Raw genomic sequence first — 8,769 nt, 5'->3', positions numbered from 1 at the left:
CGTAGTCGGCAGGATTTGAACCTGCGCGGAAAAATCCCAATGGATTTATAGTCCATCGCCTTAACCACTCGGCCACGACTACTGTGTCGCTGGCTTTTTAAACGTCACTCAGAAAAAAATCAGTCATCTATCTCTGTGCAGCAGACGGCCAAAGAATCCTGAAAATGTCTCCGTTTGCTCAAAATCTGGAAGAGGCAAACTCCTCGACCTGTATTTTCACAGTTCGATGTCGCTCTGGAATTTTTAATATGTATCTTACCAAGAAACAGAAGTAAAATTTAACATTTGAAACAACTGCCTCCCCGTCGGGGAATTGAATGCTGGTCTCCCGCGTGACAGGCGGGGATACTCACCACTATACTAACGAGGAACTGACGGGAACCTGCTCTGTCGGAGCAGGAATCGAGCTGTGAACAGAACTGGACACCATGAGAAGTCGACAGACACATTGAGAGACAGAGATAAACCGACAAACAGGGAGAGACAGACACCGAGATAGAAACAACGAGAGACAGAAAGTGTGAGAAAAAGAATGGGTGAGATAAAGACTCAAACACATACAGAGACAGAGATGTGTGTGTCTGGGATCTATTAAGAGAGAGAGGGAAAGAGTGAGAGAAAGACAATGATAAAGACAGTGACAAGGAGAGAGACAGATAGGGAGAGAGAGCGATAGAGACTAAAACAGAAAATGATGGAAATACTTCTCAGGTTCGAGGCAGGGACTAACAGAGACAGGCAAAGACATGGACAGACCGAAATGATGGGAAAGAGAGATCCGGTCAGAAAAAGAATCTGAGAGAATCCCATTGGAACAGACGTAGGCACCGTGAGAAAGAGACAGATTGAGAGACTGAGACAAACGGAGAAACAGGGACAGACAGAGTGAGTCAGACTGAGAGAGACAAAGACTCAAACATAAAAACACATACACAGCTCTGTGAAGAGAGAGTGAGAGGCAGAGACCGAGCGACACAGATACATTTCATAATTTCATTTCATTATCGGTTCAGAGTGTCACATAGTTACAGAAAATTGTTGATTCAACCGATGAAAATCGGATATCACTGATCAGAATGGGAGCAAATCCGTGTTAAATTAAATAGATACCAGGAGTGGGGAAGAACCCACGCTGGAAAAACCCTTTGAAGTTTAAGGCCAACGCCTTAACCACTCGGCTATGCTGGTCCTGTGAGAGCTTGGATTGTGTCTCTGTGACAAACTGGGCTTCAACACCAACCCCACATACAAACACATGCACATAGTCTTTTAGTGAGCATTTACGAACATTTTTAGGAATATTGACACGGGGGCAACTCTCCGACTCTGTTTCGAGAAATGCTCTGGGACCGTTCATATCCACCCGAGGGTGCAGACGGAGCTTCAATTTAACATTTCATTGGAAAGTCAACAGCTTCAACATTGCAAAATTCCCTGCACTTGAGTGTTAGCCAAGATGATATGCTCAAGTCCAAGGAGTGCGACTTGAACACACAAAGTCCTGATTCAGTCGAGAATTCTGCCACTGAACCAAAGCCAATACAAAAGTTCACAACCGTATTATTTTCCCCAAGTGTTTTGTATAAGTTCCAGGACATACCAAATTGATGGTGATGATTTCCACAGATAGTTGCACATATACAGAGACAAAAATAGAGATAGACAGACACAGAGACACACACACATAACCAATACATTTCACACACCAACGGGCATGTACAGATGCCTTAGACATCTCGAGCGATAGACAGGCTGAATCACTGTCGCAACTTTGACTGATTTTTGCGATTTTTTAAACAGATGTATCGTGAATATTGCAGATTAATAAAAATGAGACACAAATGTCAGTGTTGAAAGGTGTGGGACGTTATTCCATCTATCTCAGGATCAGTTTGGCAGAGAACTGGTTAAATTGTGAAATAGAATGAAAAATGCTGCGAATCGTAGTCGGCAGGATTCGCACCTGCGCGGGATAACCCAATGGATTTCTAGTCTATCGCCTTAACCACTCGGCCACGACTACTGTGTCGCTGGCTTTTTAAACGTTACTCAGAAAAAAAAATCAGTCATCTATCTCTGTGCAGCAGACGGCCAAAGAATCCTGAAAAAGTCTCCGTTTGCTCAAAATCTGGAAGAGGCAAACTCCTCTACCTGTATTTTCACAGTTCGATACAGCTCTGGAATTTTTAATATGTATCTCTACCAAGAAACAGAAGTAAAATCCAACGTTTTGAAACAACTGCCTCCCATCGGGGAATTGAACCCCGGTCTCCCGCGTGACAGGCAGGAATACTCACCACTATACTAACGAGGAACTGACGAGGAACTGACGGGTACCTGCTCTGTCGGAGCAGGAATCGAGCTGTGAACAGAACTGGACACCATGAGAAGTCGACAGACACATTGAGAGACAAAGACAAACCGACAAACAGGGAAAGACAGACACCGATATAGAAACAACAAGAGACAGAAAGTGTGAGACTGAGAAGGAGAGGCAGAATGGGTGAGAAAAAGACTCAAACACATACAGAGACAGAGATGTGTGTGTGTGTGATCTATTAAGAGCGAGAGGGAAAGAGTGAGAGAAAGACAATGATATCGACAGTGACAAGGAGAGAGACAGATAGAGAGAGAGAGAGAGAGAGATAGAGACTAAAACAGAAAATGATGGAAATACTTCTCAGGTTCGAGGCAGGGACTAACAGAGACAGGCAAAGACATGGACAGACCGAAATGATGGGAAAGAGAGAAGTGCATGACCTCACACTTTCCAACATTATACTCCGTCTGACAAATTTTTGCCCATTCATTTAGGCTGTCTATTTTCTTTGTCAGGTTTTTTGTGTCCTCACAGATTGCTTTTCCTCCCATCGTTGTATCGTCAGCAAACTTGGCTTCGTTACACTCAGTACCTTCTTCCAAATCGTTAATATAGATCGTCAATATTTGAGAGCCCAGCACTGATCCCTGCAGCAACCCACTAGTTACTGGTTGCCAACCCAAGAATGAACCATTTATCCCGACACTCTGTATTCTTTTCGTTAGCCAATCCTCTATACATGCTAATATATTACCCCCAACCTCCTGAACTTTATCTTGTGCAGTAGCCTTTTATGTGGCACCTTGACAAATGCCTTCTGCAAGACCAAATACACCACATCCACTGATTCCCCTTTATCCACTCTCTTCATTGCATCCACAAAGAACTCCGGCAAATTTGTCAAGCAAGACTTCCCCTTCATAAATCCATGCTGACACTGTCTGACCGAATTTTGCTTTTCCCAATCTCCATCTATTGTTTCTTTAATAATGGACTCCAACATTTTCCCAACGACAGATGTTAGGCTAACTGGTCTATAGTTTCTTGCTTGGTGTCTGCCTCCTTTTTTAAGTAGTGGTGTTACATTTGCAGTTTTCCAATCTGCTGGGAGCTCCGCAGAATCCAGGGAATTTTGGTAAATTACAACCAATGCATCCACTATCCCTGCCACTATTTCTCTTAAGACCCTAGGATGCAAGCCATCAGGTCCAGGGGATTTATCTTCATTTTGTCCCGTTATCTTACTGAGTACCACCTCCTTAGAGATTGTGATTGTGTTAAGTTCCTCCCCCTACCCCCCACCCCCCACCCACACAGCCCCTTGACTATCCACTGCCATATTATTGCTAGTGCCCGCTACCTTAAAGACTGATACAAAATATGTGTTCAGAGTTTCTGCCATATCCATGTTCCCCATTACTAATTCCAGTACGGCGAACTTTAGTCTGGAAATAGGAGACTGAGTGTTAGGGTTAACTGGTGTTGTTGAGATTAGAGCAGGATTGGAGGTGGTTACTTTGCTCCTCAGTCTGTTAAAACGTTTGGACATGGGAGTCATTTAAAGAGGCTAATCCAAAACCAAAAATCATTGTACATGCCCTCCCCGACAGGAGGGCTGCACTCGCATATTTGGCCTGGTCAAAATTAAATGGTATTAGATCAGAATTGGACTTTTCCCAGCGATCACACACCTGCCAATATCAATGTTTAGAAATGTATAGAGACATTGAAGTTGAGAACGTGGGAATTGTATAGGGACATTATAAGCTAACAAACAATTCATGGTGGAATAGCCATGACATCTCAGACTCGAGACTGCGAAATGTTACAGCACTAACACATATTGAAACAAAACCCACAGCTTGCAGAAAAACCTCAAGGTCTTATTAAATCATGTTATTAACCTGAAACATTGACAGAAGGTCTTTGTTTAAAATTGGACCATGCTTTGGTCGGCTTATGAGTGGACAAAGGGAAGGAGGGATCAAAAGAGATGGGCTGAGCTGGCCCTATCTTGTTATCTTTTGCCGAAAAGTATAAACATCGTCCCTTTACAATGTAACGTCACTTTGTCCGTAGGAAGTGAGTGCGTTCGAACAGACTTGCATTCCTTCTGTCTGATAAAGTCCCCGATCGGGATTTGCTTTTTAAATAAAAGCTTGCTTTTTTTAAAGCACAAACTCTATTCGTTTCAGTAATTTTGCTGAACCAGATTGAGGTAATAGAATCCAGGAATCAACATTTGGTGTCAGAAGTGGGATCTCAACGGACGACTGCCGAAAACTTGCGAATTAAGAGCCAGACTAGCCTTGGACGAGACGAGGGGAAAGTGGCCACTAGTGTGAGTATGATTTCAATACTGCTCCAGTTTCCCCCGGTTTCAAAAGTCTGAGGAAAGTTTAGCCACTCGCTGGTTCTCAGGTAGTGTCTGAACGAGATCCAGGACAATCTGGTGAATACCTTTCAAACTTAGAATAGGGATAGAGATAGGGAAATTGCGCGATGACGCAAACCAAGCGGCGACTTGGAAAGATAGGTTATAGTTAGAGCTAGATAGGGATAGATGATCAATCATGGATCTAAAAATTAATAGGAAAGAAAAGAGACTCTTGTGAACGTCTGTTTAAATGAGAAATGCTTCTGTGATTTTTACTGTAAAAAAAAAAGCCGGGGAGTTGTGGTTTGTTTTATCTCAAACAGAATGAAAGTTTTTTTTAAACCCTTCGTAGTGTTGTCCTGTATGTGGGAAGTTTAAGAGTGTGAACCTTATTGAATTACGTATGTTCGGATGATAAGTTACGGAGCCAGGAAATGCACAAAGGATAGGTTTGTTGAGTAAAAAAAAAAGACAAAAATTACATGGTCCCGGTGGTTAAAAAAAATGTAACATGCTCACTTACTTGTCGAAAGAAAACATTCAGAGAAGGAACAGCAAAACAACTGAGATGGATTCAAAAGAATTCAAAAAAATATATTATATTAAATAACACGACCTTGAGGCTGGAACAATTGAGATAACGAAAAGCAGTCCACAGCCTACGTGCCAGACTTCTCTCTAGTTATGGAAAAGACAAATAAAAGTAACGTATTAAATAGGTGCTGAAAAAAAAAATGTCCTGGTATTTTAAATTATGAGAAAAATTCCACTGCAGTCTAAAAAAAAAATCACTCCAGTCCAATTGGCAGAAAAACTCCATTAAATTAGGGCTTTCATTGACTGATTGGATTTAAACTGCGCAGTGACACGAAAGGATAGGGAAATTTGGAGACTAAAAGAAATTAAATAAGGCTCATAAGAAATCAAATTTAGAAAATTAGGCTCACAGGAAATTAAGTAAGGCTTATGGGGAATTAAATAGAGTATAGGTGTTTAAGTCAGGTGTGACGTCGACCTCGTATATCACTTGGCCCGTCTAGGCACTGATTGAATTTAAATCATCCAGCAACTCGAAAGGTAGGGCCGACGCGGATGCGCAGCGGTGCGAACGCGCAGCGACGCGAGACGTGCAGCGGCGCGAGCGTGCGGCCGAGTAAAGGAGGGCTGATGCAGATGCGCAGCAGCATAAGACACGTAGCGACACGAGACGAGCGGCGGCGTGAGCGTGCGGCCGAGTAAAGGAGGGCTGATGCAGACGAGCAGCAGTGTGGAACGCGTGGCGGCGCGGGACGTGCGACGGCGCGAGCGCGTGGCCGAGTGAACATGGGACGACGTGAACGCGCGGCAACGCGAACCGCGGGGTGATATCAAAGTCAGTGCTGGTGTCAGTAAGTCTTTGTTTATTTTAAGTGTTTTAAATCGCGTGGTGACGCGAACCGCGGGGCGACGCGGGAGTCTTTGTTTATTTTAAGGGTTTTAAATCGCGCGGCGACGTGAACCGCGGGGCGACGCGGATCAGTGTTAGATTTAGTGAAGTCTGTTTATTTTGAGTTTATTCAAAGTCAGTGTTAGTTTCATAAAGTCTGTATTTATTTTAAGTATGTTCAAATTGCACGACGACACGAACGCGTAACAACACGGTAATACGAGGAGCAGCGTGAAAATGGGTAATCAGTTGGATAAAACAACGGATGCGGACAGTCCGCTACAAAAGTTATGTGAGGAATTCCCTGAAAGAGCTGAAGACTTTAGAAAATTATCAGGAGCCCTGAACAAATTATTAGGAGATGACCAGTGGCCTCTAGGTGGCACTAGAATCATAGAGGTAGGAAAAAAAAGCACAGGGATTGTCAAAAATTAAAAGATGCATCACTTCTGTCAAGTTGGCAAATAAATGCTATTAAATTGGGATTCTCATTGACAGAGGGAACACATGTTAAAATTGTAGACGTCTTAAAAAAAAGAATGTGTGCACGAGAAACTTACTAAGAGATCCTCTGGGACCTCTGAGAAAGGTATTGACCGACTACGTAGTCAAATGGCTGGCTTTATGTTAACCGAGGCTGATGATGAAATTGATGAGTGGTCACTGACTCAGCGCCCAACGGCGCCTCCCGCACCCCCTGGCCCCTGGCTCCAGTCCTCTTCCCAACACCCTCCACCTAACACTCCGGTGAAAGGAGTTAAAAATAATCCCATTACCACCAAAGCATCAAACCCAAACTGACTCCTCATCCTCTGATAGCGATTCGGATCCCCAGTTCACAAGCAATATAGCCGAAAGGACCAGATCACACACTCGAAAGGGCAGAACTATATCTCGATATCACAGACAGTTCCATAAATCTTCTAGTCAATCTACCAGTCCAAGTTGTGAAAGACATAGCAAACACCCCCGCCGATCGAGACGCAGAACTGTCAAGCAGTCAGACAGCTCCGAAACATCCTCCGACCTAGAAATGATTTCCAAGATCCCAAAATCCCGACACCAATTCCCTGTCAGACCAATGCCAAACCCTGATGCACAACAAGCTGCAGATCACCCCACTATAGATTTCGATGTGATCTTCGAACAACTATTCGATTGCTCACGCTATCCGGACAAATGGAAAGGGCAGTTAGATATTATTGGCAGGAAAAGAAAGGGGAGGGGGGAGGTGCGCCCCCAACCCAGGTCAAGACTGAATACGTGACTAGCAAGGAAGAGCCATCTCGGGAGGAAGGGTCAATAGAACCGCAGTGTTGCATACAGGATTGGATGGATAAGCAAGGATACGGTTATACTAAACAACCAAACGGCCCGAGCCCTGCTAATAAACCTCCCAATTGTCCCCGGCATGGTATGGGAAGAGGCCAGGACTGGGTAAGAGGAATTGACTGTTTTAATTGTGGGCAGGAAGGACATTGGAATAAAAATTGCCCCTACCATCAGCATGGAAAAGGAAGAGGAGGAAGAGGAGGGGGGCACGGGGGGAGAGGAGGATCTTACACTAACTTCTCCCAGAACAACCCCTTTGGTCAATTGTCCCCCGATTGACTACGCAGCTTGATTGTGCAGGGATCCTCCCCGGATGACGAACCAATGATATTGTTAAAGATTCTGAATGAGTGGCAACCCTTTTTGATAGATACGGGAGCCTTCATGTCTTCTGTACAATCAAAGCTTAAAGTCCCTGCCTCGACTGAAACACAGGAACTTTCAGGATTCCTGCGACAAATCTCGACATTCCCGGTGTCAGAACCGGTTAAAATGGGTTACCAGGAAGAATCGGTGGAACATCGATTTGTTATCACAACCAATCTGGACTGTAATTTTATGGCTAGAGACCACCTCTGCAAATTCCAGTTGCATTTGGAGTGTGGAGATGATGGGATCATTGTAAAACAGGGAACCCTTAAGCGGCAGTCTTATACCACTAGAACCCCTCAGTGGTGGTCTCTGGACCTGCGGCAGGCACCCTATCACGTCACCCTAGCATACGATCCCAGTGGAAAGAATCAGGACCTGCAGAACTTTTATCAGGATCACGAAGGGGAAGTGAAGGAAATTCTATTAAGGGCTAGAGTGACTGGACCGGAAGGGAAGGCAGATTTTGTGGAAATGGACAGCCCCCAACGGTGGCACCACATATTACTCGTGAAGTATTACCTCCCCACCATGCTAAAGATTTGGGAGTTATGGTGTGCCAGGCTATAGATGAGGCTGACCCTACCAGCCGGGATGTGCAAATTGTAAAACATGGCTGTACAGTCCAATTCCACGGGGACCCCGAGAAGGTCTTAACGACTCTGCAGCATCATACTGGCTCTGACATACCTGACTATGTGGATCCTCATGTGTGGGCAGAGGACCCCTCCCAAGTGGGTTATCACAGGCAATACTGAGTATCCACCGAGCTTTGGAGGCTAGCCAATTCAAAACAATTTGCCAGTTTTCAGTCCCTAGCACGGCTAAACAAATGCGACAGTGTTTGGGGATGATCAATTACTGCAGATCCTGGATCCCTAATGTTGCCCTGATGACTAAGCACCTCACCCCATATACAAATAAGTAAGGCAGCTTTGAAATAGA

General features: G+C 44.4%; 1 non-coding gene across 1 annotated transcript; it reads right to left on the bottom strand.

Annotated features, from left to right (window-relative positions):
* On the bottom strand, positions 1 to 82 carry trnay-aua (transfer RNA tyrosine (anticodon AUA)). Its single transcript has one exon. It is a non-coding gene; the product is annotated as a tRNA-Tyr (tRNA).
* Between the last annotated feature and the right edge of the window lie 8,687 nt (positions 83 to 8,769).

The sequence above is a fragment of the Pristiophorus japonicus genome, unplaced genomic scaffold, assembly GCF_044704955.1.
Source record: "Pristiophorus japonicus isolate sPriJap1 unplaced genomic scaffold, sPriJap1.hap1 HAP1_SCAFFOLD_382, whole genome shotgun sequence".
In the NCBI taxonomy this organism is placed as follows: domain Eukaryota; kingdom Metazoa; phylum Chordata; class Chondrichthyes; family Pristiophoridae; genus Pristiophorus; species Pristiophorus japonicus.
Note: the sequence above shows the minus strand (reverse complement) of the source record. Positions and strands in the feature narration are given on the sequence as shown.